Source organism: Balaenoptera borealis (assembly GCF_965194805.1).
Source record: "Balaenoptera borealis genome assembly, chromosome: 9".
NCBI lineage: Eukaryota > Metazoa > Chordata > Mammalia > Artiodactyla > Balaenopteridae > Balaenoptera > Balaenoptera borealis.
The window spans coordinates 114,630,125-114,647,558 of NC_138873.1; the positions used below are offsets into that span (position 1 = coordinate 114,630,125).

Here is a 17,434-nt window from a genome sequence, read left to right on the forward strand (position 1 = left end):
CAGGAGTCCTGTTATTGCTTACAAGGTGCTGTTTAACAACCTCTTAGGGAGAGGGGGTGTAGCTCAGTGGTAGAGCATGTGCTTAGCATGCACAAGGCCCTGGGTTCAATTCCCAGCACCTCCATCTGGGGTTTTCTCTCACCTCCTTCACAGCTAAAATCTTTCAACCTGACAATGCCCTTGAAAGCTAAGCCGCCGGGCAAGTATTATCCTCATTTTATAATAAAGAAACAAACCTAGACCCTTTCCCTTCAATCCAGACCCTGTTATCTACAACAGACTTCCAAATTGTTTCTCTCGACAGTACTGTAAAAAGCAAAGAAGAGCAAACAGCTACCACAGCAGATCTTTATGATATGCTGCCAGATTCCACTGTACTTAAACCCGAATGTTACCATAAATATCATTCTCGATAGCACAACCATATTTGTTATAATATTAATCTTTTAAACTTTTTACACCTAACACTTCACCCCACCAGATTTTGAGTAAATCGATGCTCCAGAAAGATGCAATACACTTATTCTTTTACTTCCAGGTCAAATGGCACATTGATGCCAATGCCAAAGAGGGAACTGTGGACCCACGGAATCAAGTGCTCACATGCCCTTGTGCACTGACTCTTGATTATCTGCCCAGCCTCATCGACGGCCACACTCCCACTGCAATTCACACTCCCACGATACAGGATTCAGTACTACTCGTATGATCTTACGTCTAGAAACTGATAAACTCCAAATTAATCTCAGAGATAAATGTTGAATATTTCTAAAACTAATTTTCTTACAGCACTACTGTGAAATTATCATCTATGCTTTCAGGCAGAATCGAGATAAGAAAAGAAATAGAAATAGTTCAATTCCTCATAAAAAAAAGTTTCTAATTGAAAGTCAATATCATAAATTGAATATGTGATTAATACTACAGGGGTTACTGTTATAAAAACTCTCTTAGAACTCTATTTCATGATTTTATTTTGATTTCATCTTCTTCCTCCTACCCCTTCCCCCTCTTTTTTAAAAAAAGATTTTTAAATGGTTATTGATTTCCTAACATAAACATCTGTTTGGATGAAAAACTTGGCATCATTTTTACGTTGGTTGTCCGGATTCAAATAGATTTGAAATTCCATTTTCCCGATTTCTTATCTGTTCTTTTCTGAGAGTGTATATTTCTATCAAATTTATATTTATTTGAATAATCTTCCGTAATTCTTGCCATTGAGGTCACCATAAGGGCACCTAGAAAATGTTCTTCACAAACATCTTTCCACAAGATCTCTCATGGGAGAGAAAACTGAAAACTACTTTACATTAGTGAAGTAGTCTCAATTTTCCAAATTTGCCCAGGAAAGGAGTTTAAAAGTACTATAAGGGCATGCTTCAAGGTTGAAATAGAAAACTCAAGCCTTTGACCAGGGCTGCAATCCTACTCTGTCAGGGGAAAACTTTCGGCAAGCCCTAACGCCCCTTAGTATAAAGACAATCTGCCACCAGAATTTATGGCTGAGTCTCCACTGACACCCGTAAGTTAAGAGTTATCTACTTTTTACCATCCATACGTTCTCCAGTTTCTCAGGGCTACCCACTTAAAAGCAAAGGGTCCTTAATGACTGCTTTCTCTAGCACAAAACTCCCCCCATTGTATTTATTTTTGTTTAAACAATTATCTTTTAAAGAGGTTTGAACAATAATTTTAACGCCTTAAAATATTTACACTTGGAAACACCATTTTCAGAGCTACTTATTCCTTTGTGCAGATCTGTATTTCCATGGGTCACCATTCTCCTTTTGCCTGAAGGATGACATTTAACATTTCTTGCAGTGCACTGTTATCTGTAATCATTCCAGGTGGTTCTTTCTCTAGCCTTAGATAGTTCCCTCATGCATATGAGCTGATCAGTATTCAGCTGAATACTCCAGGGGGCCATCTGCAGATTTCTGGGTTCTTCTCTCTGTCCAGCTCTTTTCTCTTAGATACTCTGTCCCTAACCACCCTCGCTTCCCCAGACTCTCAGGTCCATCCCGTGTTGCACAGATATCCATCCTCATGTGAATTTCCCCTCCCATGTCTGCCTACAGGCCTTCTCCTCACAGAGCTCAGAAGCAAATCCAAGAGCTAAGCTACAGGGCCAATATCTAAGACTGAAAACAGGTATCTTCCCATCCCTAACAAAACATACCCTTTCCTATTTGCCTGTTATGGGTTGAATTGTGTCCCCCAAAAGATATGTCAAAATACCTCAGAGTATGACCTTATTTAGAGATAGGGTTGTTGCAGATAAAATTCATTAAGATGAGATCATACCGGAATAGGATGAGCCTTTAATCCAAAATGATTGGTGTCCTTCTAAGAGACGATGTGAAGACCCAGGAGAAGACTGCTTTGTGAAGGGACAGATGCATGCAGGGAGCAGGCCACGTAATGACAGAGGCAGAGACAGGAGGGATGAGGCTACAAGCCAAGGAATGCTAAGGATTGTCGACTACCCCCAGAAGCTGGGAAGGAAGAATTTTATCCGGAGTCCCAGAGGGAGTGTGGCTCTGAGGACACCCTGATTTTGAACTTCTAGCCCTCAAACTGTGACAGAATACATTTCTGTTGTTCCGACCCACCCAGTCTGCAGTACTTTAATGCAGCCCTAGGAAACTAATACACAGCATGAAATGCTTAATCAAACCTGCTCTTCTATCTGCACCCAAAACTTTACCAAATACTTTCTGATATGTCTAAACTCCATTTGAGCCCAATATGAATTCATGAACAGGAAGGAAAAGTATCTAACTCTATGTAGATGAAAACTATTGCCTGCCATATCAGTACCCTATGTACCCTAAGAGGATTCGGGATGGAGAAAAGCAGGGTAATGGCCCTAGATAGTTAAGGTGCATATCAAAGGAATTATTTCAATGAGCCCAGACCCTTGCATCTTCTCATACATAGAAAAGCACTCAATTCATTAACCTGAAATGTCTGGTTTTCTTTAATTAGCAGTAATCTTTTGATGCTCTGACTACCTGATTTTTATTGCAGAATTCCTATATATCCTGGCTCCTCCCTTACCTCTTGGAAGAAGTCCCTCAGAGCCATCTGATAGACTATCTTCTGGGCTTAAGTCCTCAGTTTTGTCCATCAAATAAAACATAATTCTCAACTTTTAGGTCGTGCATTGTTTTTCAGTCAACAACTAGCAGATGTTAAGAAAACTTCATGGAGGAATTTATTTTTAATCTGCACCTTACGTTTTGGTCAGATTTTGCCATCTATGGGTTCCTAGAAAGGGATTCCAGGAAGAGGGAATACCATGTATATTCTTTTCTCATCTTTAATTCTGACGGTAATTCAGTTTAAAGGACCAAACCTATCAGCACTTTATTTATTATTATTAATTTTTTTTCTCTTTTGCTTTCATAGAGTAAATTTAACTTCTCTGTCTTTCATTTGGAAATGGAAGCTGCTTTTTTTTCGCCTAAATACAACTGATCGGTTGGGTAATCACAGTTCAGATAATGGAACATCAGAAACTGTAATTATCCATGTAAAAACACAGATTGCTCATGCCTCTATCAAACAAACAGAAGCCTGCAGTGAAAGCCAAGTGGTGGTAAATTCTATGCATTTGAATTATATACATGACTCTAGACTAATAAAAATTCAAAATACTGTCCTCATTTACAAACAGAGATTATTTTTTGTTTTATTTTCTCGGTTTTCAGGGCAAGTACATTACTAGTATATCTCAATGTCATTTTTTAAGCATTCAATACTAATGTCACACATCGAATCATACAAAAAATCTGCTAACAATTTAATTTGTCTATTGTAATCAATAGGCCCCTCCTGCCCTTGGGATAAGATTATTGTTTTTATCTCAATTGTTTCTGTTATACTGTGAAAATAAACTGAGTAGAGTTTTCCTTCCATGCAGAGATCTTATAATACAGCTACAGGACCGGGCGTTTATTGTAGGTGAATTGATAAAGGTTTCCTGTGGAAGTTCTAAGGCCACACTAACTTTGGGGATCTTAGAAAGGTCACTGTTAGTGTCCAAATTTCTGTAGTATCTAACTTTGCCAGTTACTCCCATTATCTTTCTTAAAATAAGTATATTCTACCTGCTAATGGACTGACTTCCTATATTTTAATAGTTCAGGGATTGATACCACCTTTAAATTACATACTGAATAGGAGCACATCGGTGTAGATGTAGACATTTACGTGGCTTAGCATTTTTAAATGAAAATGCTTTGAGGTTTCACCTAGACCTGTTTGTAAACCATGTTCCATGCTGCTCTGGATTCCTCAGAGGATCTGAAATGGCTTCATAACCCATGTAAAAGAGCTCCTGGACCCAATTTCAATGTGTGTGTGTGTGTGTGTGTGTGTGTGTGTGTGTGTAGGCTTCCCCAAACCAACAGCAATTTTCACACACCAGCAGGGAGTCCCAGAATTCACTCAATTCTGACACTACCTACCCTGAGATAGAGTCAGATTCCACAGGTAAAAGACTTGCTCCCACAAGACCTTCCTCCGCTTCAGGTGCTGGTCCCAAGCCCAGGTTGTTACCTGTGCTTCTGATAGACTGACTATACATCAGAGGTTCCCATGATCCCTTCCTTGGGTTTGATTAATTTTCTAGAACAGCTCAGAGAAGTCAGGAAAACTCATTTACTCACTAGATTATCAATTTATTATAAAAAGATATAACTCAGGAGCAGCCAAATAGAAGAGATGCATGGGGCAGGGTATGGGGGAAGGGGTAGAGCTTCCATGCTTTCTCCAGACGTCACTCTTCCAGCACCTCCCCATGTTCACCAACCTGGGAGCTCTCAGAACCCTGTCCTTTCAGGTTTTTGTGGAGGTTTCACTACACAGGCATGTTTAGAATTTGCTTTTTAATAACATTCATTGGCTATACTGAAGCAAGAGGCTGCTAAGGCTATTTGAAATAAAACAGAACAACAAAAATTTCTCTTTTTTTGTGATACAGAAATGTCAATAACTAGGTATCTTCGAACAATTACATGGTCATAGTAGCTGGCATATTGCTGATATTTTAGCACAATAACTAAACTGAATCTGGTAATGGAGGGCTTGAAATGTTTTTGTGTTACAACTGGAGGTACAATGTCAGCAATGAAATTGAAAGTTAAATATGAGACTCAATAGGCAAAACTAAATAAATGTTTAATACTTGGGCAGATTATCTGCCAGAGTCAGGCACTGAGGGAGCTGAGGTTTTTAATGGTCACATTAAACATCCTTATAACAGCAGAAGATCTTTTATTAGTTTCTGCCAAACAGTAAATATTTAAACTTGCGGAGGAATAAGTCATTATCACCTTCCAGATTAAAGTCTGACCCACTGAGGGATTCACCAGATAGATCAATTAGTGATTCAAGTTTGAAACAATACTTTCCTTATATCCCTTAAACTCTCTGGCCCCCCCTCCAAGTTTCCTCACCAGCGTAATTAGGGACTTTGTTGTAGTTGTTAGTTTTTGTAGCCACTAGCTAGATGAAACAGGATTTTCTTGATATGATGCTTTCAAAACAAATATACATATATTAACTCACACCCTCATACAAGTAGCATCTAAATATTCAGGCTAGTATAAATCTTCAAATATATAATTTGAAGAATTAGATTTTGCAAGGGTCTTCTTACTGATCCGTAGGTAAGTTTTACACATTCAGACTTATAACGTACACTTATAATTATTAAAAACTGTAAATGATAGATGATGATAATGATAAAGATAGAGAGTTAGAGAGAGGGAGAGATGATAAATAGATAATATATAGGGAGATGCAGGACATATTCAACTACAGAAGAATAGCATTATTTATTATTTAGCCACTGCTTACTCTGGTCCAGCAAAGACTGCACTCCAGCCTTCCTAGGAAGACGATTATTCCATGCCCTTTCCTTAAAGAGCTTCAGAAGAGCAAACGTCTGGCAAATATATCCTAATTATTCCCAAATCAAAATCCAAAAGTTTCTAACATCTACCCTACATTTATCTTACTTGTTCTTTTGGTCTATACCTTTTGGCCCAACCTTTCATCGAGCTAAAACCCACTGTCATTGAATAGACTTCAGAATGAAATTATATCACTTCTCTAAGCTTTATCTTCTTAAGGCTAGACAAAGTAAAGCTCTTTAAATTTCAATTATAAGGGTTATTTTACAGTAAATAGTTCTACAGTGAATAAGGGAAATCAAAACCTTTTGTCATCAATGAACTTTCCCAGCTCAGACCTGAGAATTAGACAAAAGCCTACCATCCCCACACCTGGCCTGATTAGGAGAGGGAAGCATGATGGCCTGTTACCTTTATAAATACAATAAAAGGGAAGGGATTACAGATTATTCTTGGTCTGCCCTATACAGGAAAGAACAGAAAGTAAGGACTGAACATTGTGTTAGACTTAATGTTTCCAGACCCATTATCTTACCAAGTCTGGATTTACCAGGTATGTTCTTCAATTGAATCCCAAGAACATATAACTTCATCTCTTGGGGTTACCTCTAAATCCTCTTTAGAGCTTCTTCAAAGAATTTTCTCTTAATCACCTTTAAGAAACTCAAGAGCTCCAAGTCTCTAAGCTAATACAGCACCATAAAGATTTCTAGTCTCTTTTGTATGCAAATATTGGAGAAAAAAATTCATTTTAAAACCTTTTTATGAATATAGCTGCTTTCACAGAAATCAGGTGCAGTCATCTTGTCTCAGGTTCAAGTTCAGTTTTTTGCTCAGCTGTTAACTCAAGACTATTATAGTTTCAAGGTGCTTATTGCACACAAACTTCTTCTTTCTTACTGTTTGAACTCTTAAGTGATTCTTTGGTCCTTTATACTTTATTTTGTATTCCCTTAAATGGCTTTGATCAAGTCAATTAAAAGCCAGAGGTTTTAGCTGTGTACTAATGCTTTCACTAACATTGCAGCAGACTTTCAAATTTCTGAGTAAAGATGATTCCTCATTTTGTATAATTATAATTTGTATACCGATGCAGTGAGTTGCACTAAATCACTCCTAAGCCATTTACATTTCTTGGTTGAAAACTCTCATCTATAATCTAAGAACACATTGGTATTTCTTATAACTCAACAACGAAAGAAAAAAACAAAACAACTTAAAAATGGGCGAAAGTTTCAAACAGATATTTCACCAAAAAAGTATATAAGTAGCAAATAATCATATGAAAAAACGCTCGATATCATCAGTCACTATGAAAATTAGGGAATGCAAATTAAAACTACGATGAAATAAACTACCATACGATCTAACAATTCTGTTCCTGAAGAAAATTAAAACACTAATTAGAAAAGATATATGCACCCCTATGTTCATTGCAGCATCATTTACAATAGCTAAGATATAAAAGCAACCTGCATGTCCACCAATGGATAAATGCATAAAGAAGATGCGGCATAAATAGTTAAGCACACACCTAGCATAGATTCAGCCATTTCATTCGAGGATAAAAGGAAATACATGTACTTACAAAGACTTTACAGGAATGTTCAGAGCAGCTTCATTTGCAAGGACCAAAACCTGGAAACAATCAAAATGTCAGCCAACAGGTAAATGGATAAAATAAATTGTGGTGTATCCTTATAATGGAATACTAGTCAGCAAAAAATGGAATAAACAACATGGATGATCTCAAAATAATTATTCCAAGTGAAAGTAGACCAAAAAAAAAAAAGTCATACTGCATGATTTCATTTCTATCAAAAGGCAAATTAATATATAGCAATAAAAAGCAGATCTGTGGTGACTTAGGAATGTGGGGACATGGTGCAGAAGGAGATAAACCGGAGGAATTACAAAGGGACAGAAGGAAAATTTGGGAGTGATGAATATGTTCTCTGTCTCCATTATGGTGATGGCTTCATAGGTGTATGCATATGGCAAAACTTATCAGATTTTACACTTAAAATATATGCAGTCTATTGTATGTAAATTTTGCCTCCGTAGCACAGAATAAAATTTTGTTTTCCCTGTTTTTTTGAACTTTATATAGATAAAATTATATTGTAAGAATTCTTCCATTTCATACCATTTTTTTGACATTCATTCTGTTGACTGATTAGCTATAGTTTATTTTCACTGTAGTATGGTGTTATTGTGTATAAATGTATCACAATATATCAATTTTGCTGTTACAAAAAATTCAGGCTCCTTCTACTTTTTGGCCATTGTGGGCAATGCTGTTTTATACATTTATGTCCTTGTCTCCTGGTGCACATTTGGAAGCATTTCCTTGGAGTAGATTTCTAGGAGTAAAATGTAGGATATTTGCATGTTTAAATTTTCTAGGGAATAGCACACTATTTCCCCCCACTAGCAGTGGATGAGAGTTCTTTCAATCCACAAATTGTTTAATACACACGATACGATCTGATTTTTTAATAGCTGCCAATCTGCTGTACGATATAATTTCATCCATACTTTTGCCTCTGCTGCCATAACAAAATACCATATACTGGGTGGCTCTATGGTCAGGCTGCTCAAGATGGCTGTTCTCTTGGTCTCTGTACATCCCCTGCTGGACAAGTGCCTGCTTCACCTACACCCTACTCACATGACTGACCTTTCTACATACTTGCCCCTGCCCCAGCTAGTGACTGTTCTAACACTAGATCAGAACTCTCCACTCTGCTTATCAAAGGGGCCATGAGAGGTGTGCCCCTCTGCTGGTTTCCCTCATAACCAATGAACCAACAGTTGCCATGTCCTGCCTGTCTCCTGTCTGCCAAGTCTTCAGTCTTGAAGCTGGGCAGGTACAGGCCTTGTAGGCCTGCAGGGTGCAGCCCAAGAGCAGCTTAAAACAGAAATTTATTTTTCACAGTCATGAAGTCTGGGGATCAGTGTGCTGGCATGGTCAGATTCTGGTGAGAGTTCTACCTGGTGGCCACCTTCTCACTATGTACTCACATTGCAAGCTAGGGGATCTCTCTCTCTCTTCCATTTCTTATAAGGCCACTAATGCCATCATAAGGGCCCCACCCTCATAAGCTAATGTAACCTTAATTACCTCCCAAAGCTTTCTTCTCCAAATACTGTCACATTGAAGGTTAGGGCTTCAACATATGAATTTGAGGGGGAACAAAATACTAAGATCATAGCAGCTATAGTTTTAATTACTAAATTACCTAATTACTAAATAAGTTGAACATCTTTTTTGTATGATTAAGCACCATTTTTTGCCTCTGCTATAAAATGTCTGACCATATCTTTTGCTCATTTTCTATTGTAATGTTTGTATTTTTCTTGTTAACTCATAGGCATTATACTGAATATATATATATCTAAATTTATTCCTTTGTTAGCTATTTGTATTATAAATATCTTTTAGTTTGTGGCTTATAGCTTTACAGTAATTTTATTAATAGAGTATTTTAATTCTTTTTAATGATGTATAGTTGATTTACAATATTGTGTTCACTTCAGGTGTACAGCAAAATGATTCAGTTATATATATACATTTTTCAGATTATTTTCCATTATAGGTTATTACAAGATATTGAACATAGACTATTTTAATTTTAATGTAGTTACATTAATATTTTTATGATTTTTAAAAATTTGTGTGACATCTTAAAGAGTTCCTTCCTTCCCTAGGATAAGATCATAAAAGTATTAGCATCATTATTTTTCACAAAGTTGTAAATTGGCATTTAATCCACTGGGAATCGGGGATTTGTGTTTGTTTGTTGAAATTAATTACTGATCAACACGGTCTTTGACCAACAGTAATGGCCACTGGCATAGTATTAGAAAAATAAGAAGATCCTTAAGCCTTGATGATGTCATTGAGCCCCTAAATAAACCCCAGAACCACCTATTTCCAGACTTCTTACTATATAGGATAATAATGTCCTTACTGCCTGAGCCACTCTATCTGAATATTCTGTTACTTGCAGCTAAACTCTTGCTATTTGTTAAAAGATGCTACAATTACCCGGGCACCTTTTCCTAAGTGTGATTGGGAAACAGCAGAAAAGTCAGAACAAACTAGCACAACCCTGATCCAACTGGTTCTTATCTAGTTGCTGGAGTTTACAGCATGCATTGATTGTTACTTAATTGGACCAGTTACCTTCTTTTTGTTGAAGATCCTTCTCTGATTATAAGACATTAGGGTCCAAAACAGAAAAGGAAGCTGTAGGCTTTTGTTGCAAAACAAGACACAGTTTTAGTATTGAACGCAGCCCTCACCTTTGATTCCTTGTTATCGATACTGAGAATCAGCAACCTCTTCAAACAGCTCCCCTGAAATAGCCTTGATCATGGAGGCTGGCGGGACCTAAGAGAGATTTAATGCACCATTAGTGGTACACATGGTGCCGTTCTGAGAACAATGCACTTGGTAGAACATTATTGCAACCAGCGGGCTGTATTAATGTCTTATGAGGCTGTAAACTTGTTGAAAATGCACCTGAATTCTCAGAGGTGAGGAAATGAAGATGTAAGTAAGCCTGGGCTGAGTGTTTAGCTTTGCAGTTTATTTTCTGCTTGACAATAATGGGAGAAGGAGCGGCAAACTCCTGTTACTTGTGATTCATGCAGCAATCCTCTTACACCTCAGGTGGACAACTTTGAGAAGATGCAGCTGTTTGCATCTTTATACCCAAGAGAATGATCCTCCCCATCTGGACTGTGAAGATTGGACAGTGTGAGGCACCAGACCAAACTCATTATGTGCAATTTGTTCCAATTAATATGAAAGCCTACCATTTCTCCAAAAGCACCTCCTAAGGTAAACAGTGAATATTTTACAGATTCTGTTGATTAGGTTAACCAGAGCATAAGGCATTATGACCATCAGTCCCCAATTACGATGCTTAATGGGTATAACAAAGCCTCTCATTTTCCAGGAAAACAGCCTCTTTGGCCTGACCTTTCAAATCCCAAATCCTTTTATTACTTTTCAGTTCCTTTTGTAGGATATGACCTCCAAAGAGAATGTATTAGTTAGCAAAGTTTGATGATAAAACCCTATACAAAACAGGTACCCCTTTTAGAAGTGGAGAAGCTGAGCAGAGCACAGGCTACATTGAGAAGTCAGGAGACCTGGGACCTGAGTCCGATCATGCCTCCATGCACTGGGTGAATTGAAGTAGATTATCCCCTCTGCCTTGTTTTTCTCATCTGTTTCCTAATAGGAGAAGCTGAACTAGATTTCATCTATAAAATTCTTTGTGTTCACCTCCTCAACTCTGAATTCTAGGAATCCATCATTTTATGCTGCTTTTGTTGGTATTCAAGACACTCCCTGTCTCATCCCCTTTAACGAATTCCATTAAACAACTAACAAAATCTCATCTCTTTTAGAAAATGTTTCTTAGTTTTCAGAGAAACGTAGGAACTCATAATTTTGTTACTTCTAAAAGTCTTCATTTGTATATGTGTGGTTTTGCTTAGATCATGAAGAAAAAGCTATAATCTATGGACTGACATTTAAGGTGAGAGAATCACTCAGAAGCACGTGTACATGTTACTCCACACCCGTGTATGTAACGTTGCGTCGGAGGCCAACAGGGTAGGAAAGAAGTGTGAGGAAGGGTCCTGTGGAGGTTCTACAGCAATAGAAGCAAGGGGTCCACGGTCACCTGGCATGACAACCTGGCGATGTGCCCTTGTGTCTCCCTCCCTGACACAACCAGCTGGGAGCATTGGGCACAGTGGGGGCACCGAAGCTGGGTAATTCCTGCCCAACGTAGCACGTCTTTACTGAGAAGTCTTTGCTTTGGGGCTTCTGATAGACCTGGCTGAGACTTTCTCAGAGCTTCCCTGCAGTATGAAGTCCTTTCTATCCAATGCCTTCCCTTTCACAGATGTCAGGCCTGCACCAGTTGTGACTGAAAGCTTTCCCTGCCTTCTCCTACCCTCTCTCTCCTTTAGCCTTCGTGGGCGTTCCCCTTAGTAAAGCTTTTGCATGTCTCGTTCCACCTTGGTGTCTGCTTCTCAAAGGACCCACCAAAACATACAGGACTACGTGGAATAAGCAATATTCCAGACTCTCTGGCATCCAGGCGTGACCACGTGTAACTATGTGGTTATAGGTGGATATGATATGTAATAGCCTTGAAGGGATCTAACAGAAGGAGTCTTGGCCTTCTCTTCCCATGGTCTCCACCCCACTACCTAGAATAGCGGCATAATGGTTAGATCCACAGCAGCTAACTCAGATCACAAAGTGGAAGCAGTATACTTAGGTTACAGATCCCTGATGACAGAGGAACTGTCGTATCAGCCTGGATGATCCATGTTTCCATGAGAAAGCAAAATGGTCAGCGCTGTTTTTGCTTTCCTATCAGACAGTGTAACATCGTCTTAACTTATACAGGTCCCTACCCTCCAGGGAGGCGGGGGAGGGGCAAATAAAACACTTATTAAACAGGAACCAGTGCTGACAGCATGGAAAAGTGTCTCTCTCTCTCTGTCTCTCTCTCTCTCTCTCTCTCACACACACACACACACACACACACACACACACACACACACACACACACAAAATTCAGAGAAGGGGACATCATTGCCAACTGTAGTATCTGGGGAAGGAATTAACCTAGACTTGGAAAGATGATTAGAATGTAGAAAGGAAGACTGTAGACTGGGAAAACAACCTGAACATACTGTTACTTTTGCATTAAGAAAGAGACTACCCTGAACACAACAGAGATGATTTGGTGGCCAACAGTGCAAAATAAAATTAGGAGGGGGGAAACCCTGAAAACTCTGCTTAGGCAACATCCTAAAGAAACCTGTGCTGGTTATTTGCCTACTGGCCCTGAGGTCTATCCCCTGCCCTTCTCTATTTTGCTGTGTATTACAAGGGCCTGATCCCTCAAGCCACACTTACAGGCTCCTTTGACTAAGTCTTCTTATGTGGGTTTGGCCAATGGAAAGTACTGGCAAGATACTGGAGAACACAAGGATGCATGATACCAGGGTAACATTTCCTCTTATTCTTCTACAGTCAAGGTCTCTAGTAGCTGCTATGTTTCCTCAGTTATTCCAACTTCTGCGACACAGCCCTGGCTCCTGGGCTCAGACACTCTTCCCTGTGTTCCTCTAGTCGAGGGGTTAAAGTGACTTCTTGTAGTGGCTAAATTTTATATCACCTCGCCTTTTCCTGTTTGTCCTTTTGGCAATTCTGACAAATTAGTATTCAATTGCCTGTGTTAAATTCCTTCTGTTGAATTACCTGGTTTAGTAGATGGTGTTGCTACCCTGTGCCTATGCCTGCGACATTCATTTATACACAGTGGAGACTGCTTAATGTAAATATCTGCACTTATTGATCTAAAGGTTTTATTTAACCATAGGAGTACGTTCAGTCATGCATAAGGAAAGCCAGAAGCAGACAATGATGGGCAGGAGGTTGATGGATTAAAAACCAGGTTCCTCACCCTGGAGCGGAGGGACGAGGGTAACTCCGAGTTGTGTATCACTTTCTCTCCTAGTTCCCTAGAAGGATTGAGTCCCAGCTGCCTATGATGGTACCCGGTTTGATCATACACATTTTATATTGGCTTCCTTCTCTTACCTGTCTTAACTCCCTGCTCATTACCAGTGTTCCAAATAAATTACTTGCACTTGAATCCTTGTCTCAGGATCAACGTCTAGGGAAACTGAAACCATGGCAACTGGATTAAGTTTGATACCCTAGGCAAGACATTAAAGAATGTAGAAACTTTTCTTGAACCTCCATGCCCATCAATCTCCCACAGCTTCCTGTGAAAACATCTTTATCATAATAGCACTTAATTCGTGAAGCTGAAATTATCTGTTTACATTTCTCTCTTTTCCAAGAAATTGTCATTCCTCCCACTTAGTGCTTTTCCTGGCACAAAATAGCAATCCATTAAATATTTGTTGAATGAAATAATGAATGACAAAACAAGAAGAAAGAAAGTCTGGGGGAGAAGAGAATCTCACCACTGTACTCAGTACAGTGCCTAACAGGTCAGAAGACACTCAATAAATATCAATTAATGGGATTAATAACTGAATGAATTTGGTGACAACTAGCTTAGAGGTTAGAGTTGAAGACTTGGGACTGGATGAATTCTTTGAGGAACTGCATAAACAGAAAAGAGAATACTGGTATTAAATGAGATAATTTTGTGGCAAGAGGACTATAGTTGAAAAATTTGAATGGAAAAAATACGAAATATAAATTCTGATGACATAATTTCCTATGACTTCCTTGAAAATGACATGAGTCAATAATCAAGGAGATGTCTAAAGAAACCAATATGCAATAATTAGTATTTCAGAGCTACATCAAAATCGAGCATTTGGACAAAGGTGACTAGGTTCATATATAATGCTTGGAAAATTCACTACAGAGAGCTTCATGAATGATATACTGAACTTAGAATTATTTAAAATTGTGTTTTAAAATTAGTTTTACTATAGTTGTTGCTTACAAATCACAGGTTTTTTTCAAAAAGTAAGTGCTATGAAGTTTTTAAGAGGTCATACTTGTGTAGTCATAAACTTTTCTTTTAGTTTTAAAAAAAGGCTTAGAAGAATTATACAAGTCCCTCCACTTCTTTCATTAATTAGCCCAAAGTATAATATTAATTTTGGGCTAGTATTAATTAGCCCAAGTATAAACTTTATGATATTCTTATGTATTTACAGAATCAGGTCCTTTAAAAACTTACATTCAGATAAATAAACTATGGGCAGATATAACTTAATGCCTGGTGCTACATTATAGCCATCATATGATAAGAATACACATTAAATACTTTGTATTTTTAACAAATATTTCTTAAGATAAAGATTTCATGACATGAATCCTGGGAAAAGCCAGACGTCAGTGACACAGACTCTTTTTAAATTTTTTAAAAATAATTTTGGCCTTCCCTTTTTCTTTATTTTTTTAAATACATTTATTTATTTGTTTGTTTGTTTATTTATTTATTTTTGGGCTGCATTGGGTTTTCGCTGCTGCACGCGGGCCCCCTCTAGCTGCGGCGAAGAGGGGCCACTCCTCGTTGCGGTGCATGAACTTCTCACCGCGGTGGCCTCTTCTGTTGCAGAGTATGGGCTCCAGGCACACAAGCCTCAGCAGCCGTGGCACGCGGGCTCACAGGTTCTAGAGCACAAGCTTGGCAGCTGTGGCGGATGGGCCCAGCCGCTCGGTGGCATGTGGGATCTTCCCGGACCAGGGCTCGAACCTGCATCCTCTGCGTTGGCAGGCAGACTCTGCGCCACCAAGGAAGTCCCATTGGCACAGACTCTTGATAAGGGAATAAAAAAATCAATCTGAAAAGACTGCTTACTGTTTAAGCTACTTGTCTGCCTAATTCAGACTCCACGGTAAATATTTGTTTTTGTCCAAGAATTCTAATTCCCAATGAAAACCCTGGATAATTGTATATTTGGGTAAGTAACAATAGCATGCTATCCCATGACAATCCTCAATAATGTGAGCTATGTGTTATAGTGTTTTACATGTGTTAATTCTCAAGAGAGCTTGGCACAGAGGGAAACTAAATATCACTGGTATTCATTTTATTGCGTCAAATACATTGTTTTATGAAATTATACAATTTTACTGGAAGCTATTATAATAAAATGTAAGTAATAGATCTAAGACATATCACTATTAAAAACATAGGTAATAAATTTAATATCAATTAGAAACGTGAAATTCTATGATAAATTTTTCAGAAAAGAAAGTCAGTCTTCCTACCGCAGTCTATGTCAATCTAACCTTCTTCCTGCTCTTCACAACCTAAATTCAAATACATCATAGAAGACAAAGATAAAAAAATGCATCATCCAGGCTTCCCTAGTGGCACAGTGGTTGAGAATCTGTCTGCCAGTGCAGGGGACACGGGTTCGAGCCCTGGTCCAGGAAGATCCCACATGCCACTGAGCAGCTAAGCCCACGCACCACAACTACTGAGTCTGCACTCTAGAGCCCGTGAGTCACAACTACTGAGCCCACGTGCCACAACTACTGAAGCCCATGTGCCTAGAGCCCAGGCACCACAACGAAGAGTAGCCCCCGCTCGCCGCAACTAGAGAAAGGCCGCGCACAGCAACGAAGACCCAACACAGCCAAAAATAAATAAATAAATAAATAAATTTATTTTTAAAAAAATGAATCATCCTATTGTGTTCCCTACTTTCCCATCACCTAGCTCTTTATTTTATTTTCTGATAAAGCCTCATCTGGTGGAAACAGTTTTTCCTGTTTATAACATTGTAAGTTCATAGCATTGTTTGTATTATTGCCTGCTCATCCACCGCTGTCATCCCACTCTGAGACATTAGTAAATTTTGAATATGAGAAAATGACCAGCAACTGATGGAATTAGTCTAAAATTTAATCAAATTAGGTTTTACATAACTCCAATGAGATACCATTCCTTTTAAACAACCACACAGATTTAATACGCTGAAAGAGAGTTTAGAAATTTCTTTTAATACCTCTAATTCACAGAAGAGAAAACTGAGGTTCAGAAAGCTTAAAATGACCAAAGGTCATATTATTGCAAGTTAATGGCAAAGCACTGGGAGCCTAAGTTGTCTGCCTCCCATCTTTGGAAATTTTTTTCATTATAGAATCACCTTGAGGTTTTCAGCTTCTTTTACATTGTGTTGTATGTTTTGGCTTCCATGACTAATAGTATTTCCTGAAAAAAATCATTCTAAGTAATATTTCATTGATAAAAATTTCCTTGGATACAAACATAATTATTCCACTAATTGGTGAACAACTTTTAATTGAGCAATTACTGTATACCAATCACTATTATAAATTCTGAGAATATGGAAGTCAAAAAACCAAATAAAAATCCTTGCCCTCACTGGAACATATAATCTAAGTTACACATTATAGTTTATAATTGTCATATTCCATCTTGGTCAATGAAATTGTGTCTTTGGTTAGAATTGTTTTAGATGGGGAGTTTACGTCATTTCTTTTTTTTTGAATTTTTATTTTATATTGGAGTATAGTTGATTTACAATGTTGTGTTAGTTTCAGTTGTACAGCAAAGTGATTCAGTTATACACATACATATATCAATTATTTTTCAAATTCTTTTCCCATTTAGGTTATTACAGAGTATTGAGCAGAGTACCCTGTGCTATACAGCAGGTCCTTGTTAGTTATCTATTTTAAATATAGTAGTGTATGTCAATCCCACATATGTTATGCTATTTCTAAAAAAACTCTCTGAATGACAAGATCAGCAGTAGTTATAATTTTCAAAACTGGAATAATTGATAAAGGAATATAGCAAGCAACCTAAAGAATAAAGAAAGGTACAGCTTTCACAGTGCCAGGCCTGTGGGGAGAGAGTACTCTGGCTGACTTACGTAAGAGCAGACAAATACAAGTGAATGCAACAAACATGTATCCAGTTACCATGTGACATGTTAGCCCT

The 17,434-nt window shown here is 38.2% G+C and overlaps 1 long non-coding RNA gene across 1 annotated transcript in view; it reads right to left on the reverse strand.

Annotated features, from left to right (window-relative positions):
• Window positions 1-460: 460 nt before the first annotated feature.
• LOC309634732 overlaps window positions 461-17,434 on the reverse strand; it is a 54,585-nt gene continuing 37,611 nt past the window's right edge. The window contains exons 3-4 of the long non-coding RNA XR_014248384.1: window positions 10,233-10,320; window positions 461-7,562 (exon numbers count right to left, since the gene is read on the reverse strand). This is a non-coding gene — a long non-coding RNA (uncharacterized lncRNA). The remainder of the gene's footprint in view (window positions 7,563-10,232; window positions 10,321-17,434) is intronic.